At 41.0% G+C, this 17275-nt stretch overlaps 1 protein-coding gene across 6 annotated transcripts in view; it reads left to right on the top strand.

Moving 5' to 3' along the window:
• Window positions 1-8235: 8235 nt before the first annotated feature.
• KPNA1 (karyopherin subunit alpha 1) overlaps window positions 8236-17275 on the top strand; it is a 56341-nt gene continuing 47301 nt past the window's right edge. For 2 of the 6 annotated variants that reach the window (XM_067302648.1, XM_067302611.1), the window contains exon 1: window positions 8236-8376. The gene's annotated coding sequence lies outside the window, so the exon portion shown is untranslated. Of the gene's footprint in view, window positions 8377-10509; window positions 10566-11288; window positions 11334-14747; window positions 14774-15213; window positions 15241-17275 lie in introns of those variants that run through there. The other 4 variants (XM_067302621.1, XM_067302641.1, XM_013958050.2 and 1 more) reach the window with 4 other exon arrangements.

Genomic DNA, 17275 nt, shown 5'->3' with positions numbered 1-17275 from the left:
TTTTGAAACCCCAGGCTTAAGTGACTTAGCCCTGAGGAGAGCAGTGCTGCAGAGGAAGCAGGCCCAGGCTCAAGGAGAAGAAATGCTATGTGATGGTCCTTCCCTTTTCTTTCTTGAAGTACTGTTTCAATGGCTCATCTTTCACACTTTCACACTCAGGGCACGGAAGTCAGGAACAATGCAGGAGAAGGAAAGGTGTCTGGGAAAAGCACTGCACGTTGGTTTCTGCAGTCATGAAAGACTGCACATTTATATTTGAATTTGATGTGCATTGATTGCTCAACAAATCTTCATCTCATCCATTGCAACTGCCAACGCTGACAAATACCTGTTCACACCTCTTACTGAATCAGCCACATCCCTCCTCCGTCCTGCATAGTAGAGGAACAAGTCCTTTGTGATCCCTTTACCCAGGGAAGAACTTACACTCTGAAGTGTAAGCTTGGGTACCTTGGCCTTTCTTTGCACACATGGGATAAGCTCAAGAGAGCAATGCAGAAAAGTAATATTTCATAACTATCTATTACAGCACTCCCTGCCTTGTTCTGGTTTCTGCACTAGGTTCTGCACAGGGGTGACAGCATGATGCTGGCTGGGATGGCCCCAGCCAGATCCAGCCCCTAAATACATACTCTTTAGGATGGTATCCATCCCTCTTTAGACTGTTTAGTTATATCTACTTCTGTGCAGCTCAGAGAAGCAAGAGACACAGATGGATATATTTCTCGTTGGCAGCATCCCTGCTACTCTCATTCTTGTAGCATTCTGCTGCAAATATAATTTCTAAAAATAGTCCCAGCTATGACTTGCATAAGGTCAGAGGAAGGCTGGGTACATTACTCTGCAATAAAAACATGAATGTATGAACAATACTTTCCACTGCAATACTAACTCTCGGAGAGAAATAATTGATAAATAAAAATATATTCTAAGGCATAGACCTTATGGTTCTCTACAACCACAGAAAGGGCTGTTTGCAAAGTTTCTGAGCCTGCTTTCATATATACACTGTTATATGCTGGAACTAACCACATCAGAATCGCTTGTATAAAAAGAAAATATGGGTTTTTTTTCTTATGAGAAGTGACCATACCAGAGCATTCAGATCCAGAATCAATCTTCACGATTATTCAGATCTGCCATTTTTAGTTTAGTTTACCTCATCTCTAAGTTGTATATGCTGTTCTGTCAGACAAATGATTTCTATACCTCTCTCCTTACTATTAAATCCCTTAAGCTAGAGGACAAAAATAAAGGAGAGAGAATTTTTCTGATATATATCATTCTCTGCCAGGTGTTTTGAAAACTTCTCATATTCTGACATGCTGGTAATCAGGAGCTCTGTATTTTAACTGATTAGTTAGCTCTGCATTTTAGTTGATGATATTATTGTCAATGCACAAGTTACAATCAACTTTCAAAACACTAACAATTTACAAATTCTTGCCTCAGTAAGTTTGATACACAAAATTCAGAGGCAGATGAGACACATACGTCAGGTAACGAAACATTTCTACATATTCCTTGTTTCCCTGCAACTTGCAATATCTCCTAAGAGCTGGGTTTAAAAAAAAATCAAAAGAAATGCTTATTTGAATCATGTTCAAGTTACTGTGGAATGAAAGGATGTAAATTACAGTTCACATTCTGTCCACTTCGGTAAATCTTTATTTTTAGACTGCAATGACAGCAAATCAAGTAAGGTTTAAAAATATACAGCTGCTATTCTAACTGTGGATATGTCTGTGTTTGGAGCAGATCTATTCAGTGACAAAAAATTATGGTTTATAAATGAAATATATTTTATTTTCAGTAAATACATATTTAATTCAGTTGCAGTCAATGAGCCAAAACAATACAATTGTTTTCCTGTATGTTATTTGCTATATGTAGAGGACTGATTATATGACATCCTAAGATAATATATCACATCTGAGTTCTTCTTACAGAATCAAGGGATGACTCCCACTTTAAGGAACCATCAAAAAGGACCACCAGAAACCTCTGATAATTAGTTTACAGAGTGCCTCTGAAATACGATTGCAAATGAACATAAAACAATCTTTCGAAGACTTACAATGACATAAGCAGTTTGTAAAAATCTTGGGAAAGTTTGGAGCTAAGAATTTTAAAGTTATATATGATGTTACAACAGAAAAAATATTTTAAAGGAATGTGAATATTTTGAAGTGTATAGGACAGATAGCAGGAGTTCACTATTTCTTTTAATTGTTATTACCCATTATGTGGCTTTTATCTTATTTTCAGCATAACACTTAAACACTTTCAGCATAAACACTTAAAACTTGAAGTGAATACATAGTTACTAATTTCCTTACAGGCTTTTTGAATATATTTACTATCTTAGTAGCTGAGTGGTTCACAAGCCATAATGAATTCATCTTTGCAGTACTAGAGGTATACTTGAGGTAAAAAGATATTATTACTCCTATCTGACAGCTGGAACATTAAAGCATAGAAAGATTAAAATAAATATAATTAAATATAATACTTTAGTAATACTTTAGATAAAAAATATACATCAAGCACAGAGATACTTAGGTTCTGATATTTCACTTGCAGTTGTATGCCTTCAGCACAAAACCACTGGCAGAGACCAGGTAGGAACACATGCTCTAGGATAGCATCGATATCTCCTTAGAGACCTTCTCTTTTTGTGCAGTGCATCATACTGCATTTGGACATGAATCTGGAGAGATTTCTAAAGTCCTGTTGTTTGATACAAGGAATTGAAAATAAAAAGCAAATCCAAGAATGCCATCATCCGGCATCATAGTGACCTCTAACTGAGCCCAAGTCCTGCAGCAGAGACAGCTACAGCTTGACTTTGGCTTAGGAATAGCAGGTCACTGTCCTCTGCGTTACATCTGCTCTGCAATCACCGCTTAGACTGAGCTCGTGTACATACTGCCAACCTAGCTTTAAATGAGTCATGCAGCAAGAATGGTGCAATTCAGGGTGGGTGGAAAGGGAATGTAAAAGGTAGAGGTGAAATGTTCATCAGGAACTCTAGTGAACTGCTACTGGGTGTGTGCAAGCCATGGTTTCTCAGAGATGCAAAATTTGCACAAGTCGGTGTGGATTTTTTAGGGGAGCTTCGACTGCAGGGCAACCCTTCTGGCAAACCTCAAATCCCTGGAATAAGATACAGAGAGCGTAAAGGTTTTCAGTGAGACAACTGTCCTGTCAGATAAGCCCAAAGACAGATGGAGATGAGGCTGGGATAGTTAGGGAGCCATTCCCTGTATTTTCTAGCTGGGCATCAGCTGACTGAAGCTGGGCTGTTTTGTGGCAGTAACCGCTGGTTCAGAGTTACTGAAAGGGCTGGAATTGCTTTACGTTGAAAAAATATGTTCTAAAATGGCAGAGATGGTGTGGGTCCACAGTACAGGGCATCAGTCACGCAGAAGCTTCAGTCCCTGCTCCCTGCTTTTCTTGCAGAGCACATGTGGTGCTCAAGTTCCCACAACAGTACATCAGATCTTCTTCAGCTCCCTAAATCTGGCATGCAGGATTGTGGAGCTGAAGAGGGGCTGGGGCACCCATGGCCTCCTGCCCCTGCAAACCTGTGCTGCACATATGCAATACGGAGGCATGGGAGCTGGCTTTTGCAATTTCTATCCAGGGAGATGCACTAGTGCTCTTACAGGAGGAGGAGGGGAGGGTTGAGGATAACGAGGCATAGCTAACATGGGGCACTGCTGGGAGAAACCCCATGCAGCATGCTGCAGGGATCAGTGATGTTTCCTGTTCCTCCCTAGCTGGAACAACTTAGTCATAGCTCACCTTAGACAAAGGCAAAAAAATAAAAAAATAAAAAAAATTCCATGTGCTGAAGCGATCCCCTGGGCTTGTAGTACGGTGCTGGGCAGCACAGTACAGCTTCATAGCACAGCAGGAGGATCTTGTGCTGGCCATGCCAGGGAGTCATGTGGAAGCCAGGCAGCAAAGGGAGAAGGGAGGCTGTGACACGCAGCCGCTCTGCAGCTCTCAGTGCGTGTGGAGTGTCCCCATGCTGTCCTTGGTAGAGACACACTATTAAGCAAACTCTTACTTTGTGCCTGTAACTGGCGAATGGGTTTAGTTCTGGTTTGAGTTCAATAAGCACTTTAAAAGAACAGGTTCGAGTTTAGTTGCAGTTTGAGAACTGTCCAAACTTTTTTTTCCTTTGGACTCAGGTTCTGTTTTACTCCCTGGTAACAATATCATTAACATACTTCTTTGAAAACTTCTTGAGATAATCAAGTGAGTGGTTTTAAGTAAAACAAAACAAACAAACAAAAAATCAGCCCAAGGCAGATGCCCAGCACAGAGAATTTCAGAGCTAATGGTTAAATCATAACTTATAAAAACAAGAGAGAAAAGACTCCTGAATAAAAACTGCTAAGCAGCCATAACTCTAAATGGTACAGCAGTACCCGTAACACTTCTAATTCTTACTCCATCATCTTTTTATTCAGTCTGGACAAAAAATGTGCAGTTTGCATCTGAATATATTAAAACTCATTGGATTTTAAGTCTTAGCATTTTTGCCACAAGATTGCTCCTGCTTCTTCTCTGACCCTTAGTGCATCTCCTTGTGTACCTCCTTCTTTTACTTTTCTCCAGTTTCTTGAAAATTACAGCAACTGAATTTTTGATTTATTGTCTGTCCTAATACTGAAGTTCCCATTTTATAGTCAGCATCTTAGTTTTTAGAAAAACCTAAATACAGTGTTGCAAACCATGGCTAATCCACTGAATAAATAATGGAGGTTCTTTTTTTAGAGTAACAGGTCACAGAAGTTGCCAGCTGCCTCTGTCTTAGGGTGCCATTTAAGACATCTTCTGATTATTCTACCTCATCCTAACCACTAAGATTATTTTGAAGGCATGTCTTGATTTTCATAGCTTGACAGAGTAACCATTGCATAAGCTTTGATCAGTAAAGACTCCAACTCCACTTACAAAACCTTACCTTAATCATAGAGTCCCTGTGTTTGCACCAAACACTTGTTCTCTTGGTTTTGCTCAGCTGGGCTGAAGTGAGATGGATAAGGGATCACTGGAAGCAGAGAAAGAGGACAGAATGGGAAGGCACAGAGCAAGCCCAAGTAGAAACATCAAGTAGTTTTGGATGTTAAAAATAAAACCAGCGCATGTGACCATGTAGGTCAGCTTACAGAGTGGCATCTTCCACTGTATTTATTAACAGTATAACTACTGGAGTGATACTCAGCAGAGAAAATGGAGAGAAAGAAGTAACCATGTCCTCTGTCCTGAGTACTTAGAGGAGCAGATCACAATGTTTTCCAGAGCTCTGCAGGTTTCCTGCCACTCTCTGAGGAAGATTCAGTTCCCAGTCCTTTACAGCTTGACCCTTCTTTGTGCCTGTATCAGTTTGTGATTTCTGCTATTCCAGTTGTCACTATGTCCCCTACTCCTATTGTAATGAACTGCAGCAACAGATGCAAATAGTGATGATGTGTGTCTGATCCACAGCAGACAGGGGCCTGGGAGAGGGGTGGTGTGAGGAGAAAGACAGCTGAAATTATCCAGAATCGGCCTGGCGGTGTCCAAGCCCTCACCGAGGGGTCTCTGTAACTCAGGCCACTGCACTGCACAGCAAAAGGGTCCAGCCAACAAGCGGAAGAAAGCCTTAGAGGTGCAGTTTGCAGTGCCTCCCTCCCCAGCCAAACCTGGGAGTAACAGCACAGGTAAGTAACCTTATTTAAAGGTCAACATGGGTCTATCAAAGAATTTCAGATACATATATGGCAAATGCACATATACAGGTGCTCTGCAATGTTAGTGACATTCAGGTGCTGCCTGAGATGGACTCTGGTGTTGCACTCACTGTGTGTCCTTTGCCTTGGCAGCTGGATCTCTGTGAAGGCACATGGGAAAGGTCACTACTTCTAACCGGCCTGGGGCACCGCTCGTTCCCCTTCCAGCGTTGTTGCTTGTTTGAGACCTCCCTGGGCAGAGCAGCAGCAAAGCGCCCCTTGTTTTCTTCCTTCTGGGGTGTGGACACGTTGCTGCCTCTCCCTAGTGGGTGGCTGTCTAAACTTTATTTGGTGACAAAGACACCTCTGGTGACCCTGCTGCGGTATGTGACTTGTTTTCTTCACCTCAGAAACACAGAGCACCTTTTCACTGCTGTGGCAGCAGCTCGGAGATCCTAACTCACACCAAGCTTTTTGTTTTATCTTATCTTTCCCTTTCCCTATCTGCAAGTCCTCAGTGACTCTAACGGTTTCAAACAGTGCAGGCAACTGTGTTTTCATTTTTATGTTGAACAAAATGTCAGCAGGTGACAACCAAGAGTTGCTGGTGCCAGCTGTAATTTAGTAGTGCTAAATATGGTAAACAGTCTGGTTCCATGGCCTTTTTTAGAAAGGGCAGTATTATCATGATACCATTTTCTATCATCCCATTGCACTAGGGAAAACAGGGGCCAGCAGCAATATGTCTAAACCTGTATTTCACCCAATAACAACATTATCACTGATTTGTTCACTCCTTTCACCTCCACTCCCCAAACCCCAGTTCATGGTCATTCTTCAGCCTTGACTCACTGGAACCTCTTCAATGTTGTCATTTTCTTTTTGGACTGTGTTTAAATACATATCACTTGCATGCTTTACTTTTATATGAACCACAGTACTTCTCAAAATCCTATTCTATTGGTTTAGGAGTAAACTCCCTCCAGCTGAATTAACTGGAATTACTACAAATATTTAGTGCTTCAGAACCAGTTGTCAGAAATGAAGCTACCTTCTATCTCAATTTTGTTGGCACCTGAGGTCAGCCTGCTTTTAGATCTCTGTGTTCCCAGGAAGTCTGAACTCTGGCGGCACTTTTTACCGCTTCTGTGTTGCTTGGTGATCACTCCGAGCCAGAGAGGCTGACCTGCGCCTGGCTCGTCTGCCTGCTCGGCCTCACGTAACACAAGCTCCTGAGTTTTGCAAGACTGCAGGTGAGGGCTGTACTGCCAAGAGACATCATTTGTGGTCATGTTTTAGGACATGGTATCACAAGACATGCAGAATTAATGTAGTTCACCACGCCTGAAAATGTGCACATGAGATGGAGAAAGAGAGAGCAGAAGAGCAAAGATGACAGGGAGCAGGAATTCGTCCCTTTCCCTGCAATACACCCTTGCGTTGCCTTGGCTGCATCTGGAGCCACGCTCTCAGCAAAAGCAGGAGGACTTGCAGATCTCTGCCGCCACTGTTACCTGTGCTGGCTTGATTCGAGCTATCTGACGGATGCCAGTCAATGCTGCCTGCTGCTGTACAGGCATATTTACTGGTAGGGTGCAAGAAATGGGAAATCTTTGGAAGAAACATGTAACTGTTGTTAATTTTGTGATATGTATGCTTTGGGAGAAAGCTGTTGCCAGTCTGCTTTATTCTCTTGTCAGTTCTGTGGGTAAAATTACTATGCTATATAGAAGTCTGGTATTTTATATACGTGTGTGTATATATAATATATACAATATATACACTCTCTCTATATATAACATATACTATGGTTGACTGGAGCTTTTTGTGCTAGCTCTGAGACCATTAACCACTGCTGTATTTATTACTGCCACTCTGTTGCGTTCAGTCCTACTATCCTATGTTTTGTCCAGGAAGCTGTGCAATGACTTCACTTTTCACGTGTGAAAGCTAATGAGTTTGTGCGAGGCTGTAGAGAGCCCTGGGAAACTTTTCCCTTTTACACCCACCTACGGCTGCCTTTTATGAAGTGTCCTTGCACCGCCGCCGATTCGGAGCAGGTTAAACTCCGTGGATCCAGACAGGTCAACGCCGCGCTTTCGTGTCACGCTGCCGTGACAGTTAACCGGGAGGGCTCCCCCCGGCCGCCGGGCGATCCTCCCTCCCCAAACTCAGAGGTGGCAACTTCTCCCCCACCCCGCGGTCTCTGTCAGCGCCGCCACCGCCGCCCTACAGCTCCCGGCATGCCCCGCTAGCGCGCTGCGGGCATCCCGACGGGAACGGCGTGCCCTGTCTGCGGCTGCGCCAGAGGCGGGAGCGCGCGCTGCATGCCGGGAGCCATAGTCTTCCGAGGGGCGCGGCCCGCCGGCCTCGGTCGCCGTGCTTGGCCTGAGGGGGGCGCCACTGCCGTGCGAGGGGCCGCCTCCCGGTGCGCCGGAAGGTCTCTCCGTCCCAGAAGGCTCTGCGGCAAGGCCGGAAGCGACGCACCTCGCTGGGCGCATGCGCACCGATCTCCAGAGCCAGCTCGGGCAGGCAGGCAGGCAGGTAGGGAGGGAGCGAGCGAGCGAGCGAGCGAGCGGCCGGCGCTCGCGCGCCTTGGGCCTGAGAGGAGACAGCGCGAGGCCGCGCCGGGCCGCGCCGCCGGCAGGAGGTACGAGGGGAAGGGCTGCCCTCCGCTGCGCCGGGGCGGGAGGGACGGCCCCGGGCCCGGGCGGGTAACGGATAGCGGCAGCCGGGCGGCGAGCGGGGCCCGGCCGGGCGCGCGGAGGAAGGATGGGGCCCGCTTGGGCGGGGGCGGGGCCGGCCGCGGCGGGGGCTCCCGGCGCGCGCCTGCAACAGGCGGCGGTGGGAGCGGCGGGAAGGGGCTGCCCCGCGCCCGCCCGCCCCCGGCCGCTCGTCGGGTAGGCCCCGGGCGGGCCGCGACCGGCGGGGGGCTGTTCCTGCCCCGGAAGCTGTGGCGGGGCTTGTGGGGCTGCGGACTTGCCCCGGCGGCGCGCGGAGCGGCGTGGGAGCCTTGCTCCGCGGCTTTCGAGATACTCCAGAGGGGTGTGGAAAGTCACGCAGCTCCGTGCAGTGCGGATGGGCTTCCCCAGTCTTGATAAATAATGCAAGGGCTATGAAGTTTTTCTTTTGCGGGCCAGGGGTCGCAAGGAGAGGCAGTGTGGAGGGAAGAAAGGAAACTTTCCACTTGTCCATTTTATTTTCCCTAGTGATCTCAATCGGTTTAATAAGAGCTATTGCTTCTTGCAAACGTAATCTCACATCTTAAATTATAAATAAATAAAGATCTATTACAATATTATTTTTCTTTGTCTATCTGGTGAAAGTTTTGGGCTTTATCTATAAACGTGATGACTGATTCCCATTGCCGTGTCTCTGGAGATCTTATAACCAGCAGAAATCCAACCCATTCATAATATTTCAAATTTGTATTCCTCATGTGAGAATACAGGCATTGTTGATTTTAAACTTTGCCTCTTGAGGGCGTTTAATGAAAGCTGAAACTCCAAAGCTTAAAAACTATGTCATGAACTGTGAAAATATTGGGCTGCTCTTTCTACTGAATTCCCAAATGATGCTGACTGATTGTGTTTCATAGTCTCATTACCCTTTTTTATTCAAACTACTGTTTCTCTGAAATTTTTTGTTCCCTGGCATGTCTTCTGCTCTGCTTAACGTCAATGAAAGACTTATGAAATCTATATATGTGTATGGGCTATCTAGAGGTGGGATTGCAACTTCATCCCTAGAAGCTAGCTATTTTAAAGCTATTTTGTATATGCCTGAACATTATGGTGAGGAATAGTTTGAATCAAACTAATCTTAGGTGTATCTGTACATATGTTTATTATGGATTTATTATGTTGCCCTCCCTGCTACATTACCACATGCATTGTCATATGAACTAGTGAGTTCAAAGCAAGTTTGTATCTATCTGAACTGCAGTTGTGACTGTTAATTGCACTTTAGATATACCCATAGGCACTGGGAAAATGAAGAGTAGCTTGAGGCATGAGATGACATGTAAGGTAGAGGTCCTTCTCAAAATGACATCTCGTCTCATAATTTTTCAAACAGATGCAGTGATGCTTCACTTCAAGAGAACATAGTGGTTATTGGGGCTTGGGGAGTATGATTTTCTTTTTTCCTCTTTGAGGCTTTTGTATTATTAAGCAGCGACTTTATTACATCCTGTCTCCAATTCCAACACTGTACAAGGATGTTTCCTTTTTGCCATCAGTGTACCACCCATCAGCTTTTTCTGATGTTACACTCTGTGTGGATGTATTCAGACCTGATTTGCTTATGTGGTCCCATATATTTAGTTCAGTGCTAGTTACTGAAGAAGTCCCAGTTCATTCTGGTTTGAAAGGTGGAAGAAGGCAATGGTCCATTTCAGCAGCACTGCCCAAAGACACTGTTAAAACAAAAAATACCACAGATTTCTGATATTGTAGCAGTTCATGAAAGGTTCTTTATCGAAACTTTTAAGCATAAATGTGTATTTAACCAGATTGTTTAATAGTTGCATTACAACTTCAGTGTTTCAGTGCAGTGCTTTTTTTTTTTTTTTTTTCCCCCTCCTTCCTTCTTGTTGAATCAGCCTAAGTGAACAGAATTGTGTGTTTTATTTTAGACTGACCTATATCTGGCAGACTTTTCTGTTTTGATATCTTTTGCTTTGTTTGTCTCTTTCTTCATGAGACTGTAATTTTTCTGTAGTATTTTACAAGTCTTGGAGGGGCAAAGGGGAGCTTAATACACTTTCCTCTTTGTTCTTAAGGATATGAATCTCTAAAGGCAACATTGCTGGGTTGGAAAATACAACTTTGTGGCAAGGTATGTGAGGTTAATGGAGCCAAAATGTGCCCTCCAGAAAAATGAAGATAGAGTCTATGTGAAAAAGCATAAAATATAGGAGTTAAAATAAAAAATAGGTGATGTGAACTAGGGGGAGGAGTTCTAACTCAGGTTAGAAACATGAGGAAATAAGAGTGGCAGCAAACAGATAGATTTAAGGGTTTTGTTTAAATACTTCAGAAAGTAAAAGAGAGTAGGGGTGTTGGGAGTCTAATAGGCTATGAGCAAGTGAAGATAACAGTTAAGAAAAATAAAAGACATTAAAGGAATTACTCAACTGATGGAATGTTGTGAGAGGTTGAAATGTCTAAACAGGAGGTTTTGGAATGAGGTAATAAGCTACAAGTTAGAAGGACCAGACCACTTTTGTTTTCAGAGAGCAAGTTTGGAAGCTGAACTGATAATGAAAGCATCTAGCCTCATACTAGGGGATTAAAGAATAACAGAAGTCCTTGTGTAACAACAACAACAGCAAATAAATAAATAAATAAATAATCCTGATGTAAATTTCAGAGATAAGTGGCAGTGATATCATGGCAAGTCTTCAGTTTTTTCTACTCTGAAGAAAAAATTAAACTCTCAGTCTATTACAGCTTTTTAAGTCTGTCAAGAAAGTATTGTATTTGCAAGAATGAATGTGGAGTTTTCAGGATACAAAATGCTAGCAGTAGGATCCTAGGCCTATAGAAACATCAGTGTTTTAACTTGTCTTCAAGAGGGTGGAGAAACTCTGGAAAAACAGCAAAGGTAAGTTTAAACAGAACATGGAGTGAAAACCTCTGCTAAATAAACAGCTGCAATCAAAATCTTCAGAACAGGAGGACTGGAAATCATACTGTATATTATGCTACCTCATTTATGTCCTGAACTGTATTAAACGTTGTGTAGGTGTAATAATTCATTGTGAGAAAAATGCAACAAAAGTGGAGGTAGTCTAAGGCAGGTGATGAACACTAAGTTTCCTTTTACCAACCTTGATTAAAAAAGCATGCTAGTAGTAGGAAGGTTTATGAAAAAGTGACAGGAAGTAATAGTGGATTGGACATAACATGTTCACTTCTGTTTGTTCATTCTTGTAATACAGGAATAAATGAAATTTATTGTGAATTTAAAGTGAATGCTTTTTAAAAACATAATCAATGCTCAGTGTCATGAAGTGGCAAAAGCTAAAAGCATTAGAAATGAAAGAAATAGGATTGCATTTTTGGGTGTATATATAGAGAAATATACACTGAGTTTTAAGAGTATGCTCTAAGAGTTAAGATTTAGCTAGTCACTAACTGCTGAAAGTTTCCTTATGATCATGTCATTCTGCAGTAATTATTTTCTCTTTTCCTATTTTTGTTTGGTAGTTCAGACTGCTTGTCAGGTTCAGCAGGCATATTCATATGTTGTCTGAGAATCTAACCAGAGTTTGACACACACAAAATTATCTTTTTTTCTTTTTTTTTCTTTTTACAGCATGGGCATAAAGTTGAGATTATAAATGAGTGATTTGCTGATTTTAGAATTAAACATCCTGTAATTAAACATCCCAATCTCCAAACAAGGCATTGTAAGCCTAGAAAATCCAGTGCTAAGGTTACCCTTGAAAGGAAATGTGCCTGTTGATATACAAAGGAGTCATTTTGGCAGACAAACCACCTAAGCTATCTGATGATAACTCTGTGATGATGATTAAATTGTTGTAATTTCTGTTGGTCTGAGACAGGATGAAACTGCCTCTTAAAAGATGCAAGAATCCTTTTGTAACTTCCACATGATCACCTGTTTAGCTGCCTGACTATGCTTGGTTTACCTTTCCTCTCTATTGTGAAAACAGCGCAAGGGCAAAGGAGTGCCTTTGTGAATGTGCTGTTTGTTGGATTTGAGGGCTATTGGAATAGGAGTTATGCTAGGTTTAAATGGGACAAGGAAAGTAAAGTGAGCGTCATGGAGCTTTAAAACTCTTCTTACAGTTTTGGTTTGATACTTGGTGCAGCTGATACATCAATACTAGGCAACTCTCAGTTGTTGATGTCCAAATGTAGTATGCATTCAGTAGAATTTTGACTTACTGTTGTTTTATACTTTTATTATTGTTCCTCAATTACCTAGAAGAGTTTTTGGCACATTCTGTATCTTTCTTAATGCTCAGTTGCTGCAACCAGTAAGTTGGTTGAGTGCAAATTTGTCATCAAGGAAGGTGAGAGATGCATTTGGTTTCAGTATTCACTGGCATTTACAATCCAGAATAAAAGTTGCTTGAAACTACAAAATTACTGAACTTAATAAGTTAGTTTATTTTTAAACCTAATTTGTGTTAAAAAGTGCAGGGTTTCTTATTTTCATTATATGAAATGCCTGAAGATTCTCTGTTACTCTCTTGCAAAGAATGTTTTAGGTCATGTTAGGATATTAGAAATGTTAGAATGACTCTTTTGTGACAGGGGATGACTATCCAGTGATGCAGATGACCATTTTTCAAATGGCCCACTTCTTAAATAAGACCTTACAGAAAATATATTGTGGGTCAACTAGTTCTGTAAGTCCGCGGAGGATGTGCTGCAATTTTAACCAAAATCAAAATAAATCTCTGTTTTAAAATAAAAATAAATTACATTTTAGTTTGGCACACAGGAATAATCACTTCTGTTATTTCATGCAAATGAGTGTGCTAATATGAAGGTTAATTTTTTTGTGTGTGTTAGTATAATAGTATGTGGTTGAAAAATTTAATTGCCCATCACTAGCTGTTTTGTTTTATGACTTGTGAGATCTTTTTGCTTTCATGGTGATTATGGAGCATGGGGTTATAGAAATCATTTTTTTTCTGCATTTGAACAGACTGCTATGACTGTGAACATGGTAAAGGAATTTTGTGTTTGTGACTCAAATCAGACAGGCTCAGTTAACAAGTTGTCTTTGAGACTTGGTGTTTTTTTGCCCTCTTGCTCAATTTAAAAAACTTTCTGGAGCTTTGAAAGCTGTATCTGCTGCCTTGTTAAGTGAAAAAGGACCATTAAAAAAATGGAACTCAAAACATCTCAGAGATAACTTGGTGATGATAAATATATAGTGAGATACTAGATATACTGTGCTTAATCTTTTATTGATTCCTTTTTCTTTTATAGAACTGTTTTCCAATAAACCCTTGTAAATTCATTACTACTTAATTGCCTAAGCAGTGTGGGGGGGAGTTTCCTCAAAAAAAGTGTAATCCTTAAACTTTTATAGATTGACTTAGGTGACGGGTTATTTGGCTGTTAGGGCACTTAAATAGTAGTACAGACGGGCATGCTAAATCAATTTTGAGGCAATACCAGATGTCAAGTAACTCCATTTCTGTTATTTGTTTTTTGCTGCATGCATGAATATGCTTCCTTGATTTTTTTTGTTTGTTTGTTTTTGTATATTTCTTAGTGTCTTAAAGGCAGTTCAGGGATCTGGCAAGCTGGTTTTGGCCTGACTTTAGGCGTGTCTCATAAGAAACTATTCTTTGTGAGCAGAGAAAACCATTCTGAATATTACCTGGGAGTGTACTGAATGATTCCTCAGGATTAGTCAAATAACAGTTTTGTGAAAATACTTTTTTTTTTTTTTTTAATACCAAGTTTTCTGCAATGTAATACTCTTCTCCCCCCTCTTTCTGTGGAAGAAGAGGAGATCACATTGTTGAAAGGAGACATCCCTACAGAGCTGAATTGGCTAGAACTGACGGCAGGTTTCCTTAGCTTTGTTCAGATAATGCACTTGGTTTTCATTTCTCCTTTTTTTTGTTTGTGTCTGAGCATGTCTGTTATATTAGAAAAACAGTTAACACTGAGCTTTCTAATTCATCTGTATTTTCATGTCCTGTATTGTGCAAAAATTGCATGTCTTTTCAGGCCTTGTATTAGTTACCTCCAGTTTTAAATTGTCCTCAGTTTGGGAAAGCTGCAGTCCAACTTGCCAAATGCCCAAAGAGGTAGAGCACTCTGAATTTGTAAGATTAACTTGCCTTGCTATTTCAAAGGTTCATAAATCTGCCAGAACAGAAACAATTGTGAATTAATACATACTACTGGGCATGGAAAAAAAAAAAAAGGTGCTTCTAGAGAAAAGTAGACTTGAAAGATAGGCAGATGAGCAGCAATTCCATGAAGAAATCTCCTTGCTACTTCCATTTTATGAAGAAAGATTGCTAAGAGGCTCAACTTCGTTTCAAGGTTATATATTCTATCCATGTTTAGCTAATAAGGTTATGTTAAATTTGAAGTTCCTTTAATCTTCTGGCTTCTTGGATAACAGAAGGTGCTTCTGTTTCTTCTCCATCATTCTGCTGTGACATTATATTTGCCATAAGGAGAGTGTTATTATTATTGTTGTTATTCTACATAAACTGAAGTCTGTCATTCCTTCTAGTGAATAGCACTGGTGTCTGCCCCTGCAGCTTCCCAAAGCCACAGAAAATGAAATTCACATCATTATTCTTTTTCCTTTTTAGTGCTAGGTTTTGGAATAACATCAGGAAAACTTACTTTTGCAGGTATTTATGAATACTGCTATTGTTAGAATTTTACAGCGCCTGTGAGACATGTTTCCCAATTTCATTTTACAGGTAGAGAAGGTTAAGCTGAAGTGATAGAAATTGGCCGTATGCTGCTTGAGCAGTAGCTTTTGCTAACTTAGACGGGTAAGCATCCTTTCCTCTAGACATCGCAAACTGTGCAATAGTCTGAAGACTTCGGAAAATAGCAAATAATACCCCTGTCCCTCAAGTGATATGGGTGTTTCTACTGATGAGCACTCCCGCTGAATTCCTATTGAACTCCCATTGACCTCAGGGATCCATTATGCTTTGTCAAATACTTTTGCAAAAGAAGCAGATTCAGTGTCACCAAAATGTTTATCTTGTTGAGTCAGTTTTTCAATCAACAGGAGGTGACAATGAAGAGATTCATCAGTCTGCTGATTTTATGCATTTTCTTTTTTACTCAGGTTATATTATAAAAAGTGTAGAGACTTGGTGGATGTTTTTTGGTCTCTCTGGGATGATAGCAATTACCTTTGGAGATTTTCCAGGGAAACAGCATTAATCCCTAGATGATATTTTTGTCAGTGTACAACATATATTCTTCCTGGTATTACTATCAGGACCCTTAGTCGTCTGTCACTTCCAAGAAAGCTGAGAGTCTATTGCCACAAGGTCTAAATTCTTCTGTTAGCATCCTGAACCCATTGCCTTTGATGAGAGTAATGAATGACCCAGTGCTGCTTTCAGAGTACAGTTGTTTAAATTGGGATAGGTTTTTCAGTTTCTCACTAAGAGCATCAGAAGATGACACATCCTGTTTCCAGAGGCCAGTGAATTGGTAGAACATCTGTCTGGGCTGTGCTGTAGGTGTTTGACATGATGTTAAGAACTATGATCATAAGGAAACTTTAATTCTCCAAAGGGTCTAAAGGCCTAAGGCAGAGCCAAGCTATAAGTAAAGATCTTTGGAGGTAAAGGTTTTGTAGCAGTTACACAGTTTTGTAGCATGGTTGAAGCATTTCTTACCTTGAATAATTCGAGCTTCTTTTCACACTTTTTGGAGTTCAGTTCTGATAGGGTCATTTCCAATACTGATTGTTCTTTCAGGATTGACAGTGCCTGTTCTGGCTCTTCACTGTCTCTTTGGAGGCAGTCTGAAGGAGAGAGAGAGAGCAGTTTGACAGTAAAATAGAGCTCACAGCTGGGCCTCCAGTGAATTCTTTCCTTCTAACAACTGTCATTTAGGAAACGTAGACTGTAGAAACGTAGATCTTGGAATATCAATCTTCAAGATAACTTCTTTTGTTAATCAGCTTATAATGTTTCTCTTCAACATTCTTGTCCGCCTTCCTTTTCAAGTCTTTCTCTTCCAGTTTATTTGAATTAGAAGGTAGAATTCCTTGTACAGCTTTACAGTTCTGAAATATACTTTTTCTCTTATTTCCACTCTTAATTCCAAAGAAGAAAATTTGGTCTCTAACCATCTTTGATATCAGCAATATGTTTGGTAATCTTATCTTCAGTCATCTTTTTGGGTTGTATATGCTATTTTATAAATCTTGATTTGTGAGGCCTGTATTTTTACATCTGGATACCTCTGATGTGTAGAATGAGCAAGAGTATTAGTCACATGCCATTTCTTCCAGCAAAGTCCTTAAGCTTAGTGATAGTGATATCTGATTTAAGAAGGCAAAGAGTTCATTTTTATCCTGATCTAGATGATTGCTTGGACAATGTAGGTGATCACAGTAAGTGATTCTGCATTTCACACTGTTTCTGAAATTCTTTGAGTTGGTCAGCAAGAAGAAATGCACACTGACCACTTCAGATGTGCAGTACTTTTCCCTTTTTCCTAGAAATCTGAGTTTAAATCATCTACACTTTTGGATAGGGGAACTGTCTTGATCAGCTGAAAATTTGAGGGTCATCATTTCTTTAGTGAATGTAGACAGTCAAGAATGGATGCTGTTTTTCTGTTGGATAAAGATAATTTTTTTTCAGGACTGCCAGATTGAGGGGGAGAGAGTGTCATAAGAGGTTTGAGTGGTGCTGCATAAAAATCCCAAGAATACACCATGTAAACTGCTCATTAGGTCACCAGAGATTTTTAACTATAGAAGGGAATATCCAAAAATATGGAAAATACTATGCTATCTTTAGGAAAGAAAAGATTGGTAGAACATTTCCATGACAA

This window comes from Apteryx mantelli, chromosome 1 (assembly GCF_036417845.1).
Source record: "Apteryx mantelli isolate bAptMan1 chromosome 1, bAptMan1.hap1, whole genome shotgun sequence".
Taxonomy (NCBI): domain Eukaryota; kingdom Metazoa; phylum Chordata; class Aves; order Apterygiformes; family Apterygidae; genus Apteryx; species Apteryx mantelli.
This window is presented reverse-complemented; position numbering and strand designations above follow the sequence as displayed.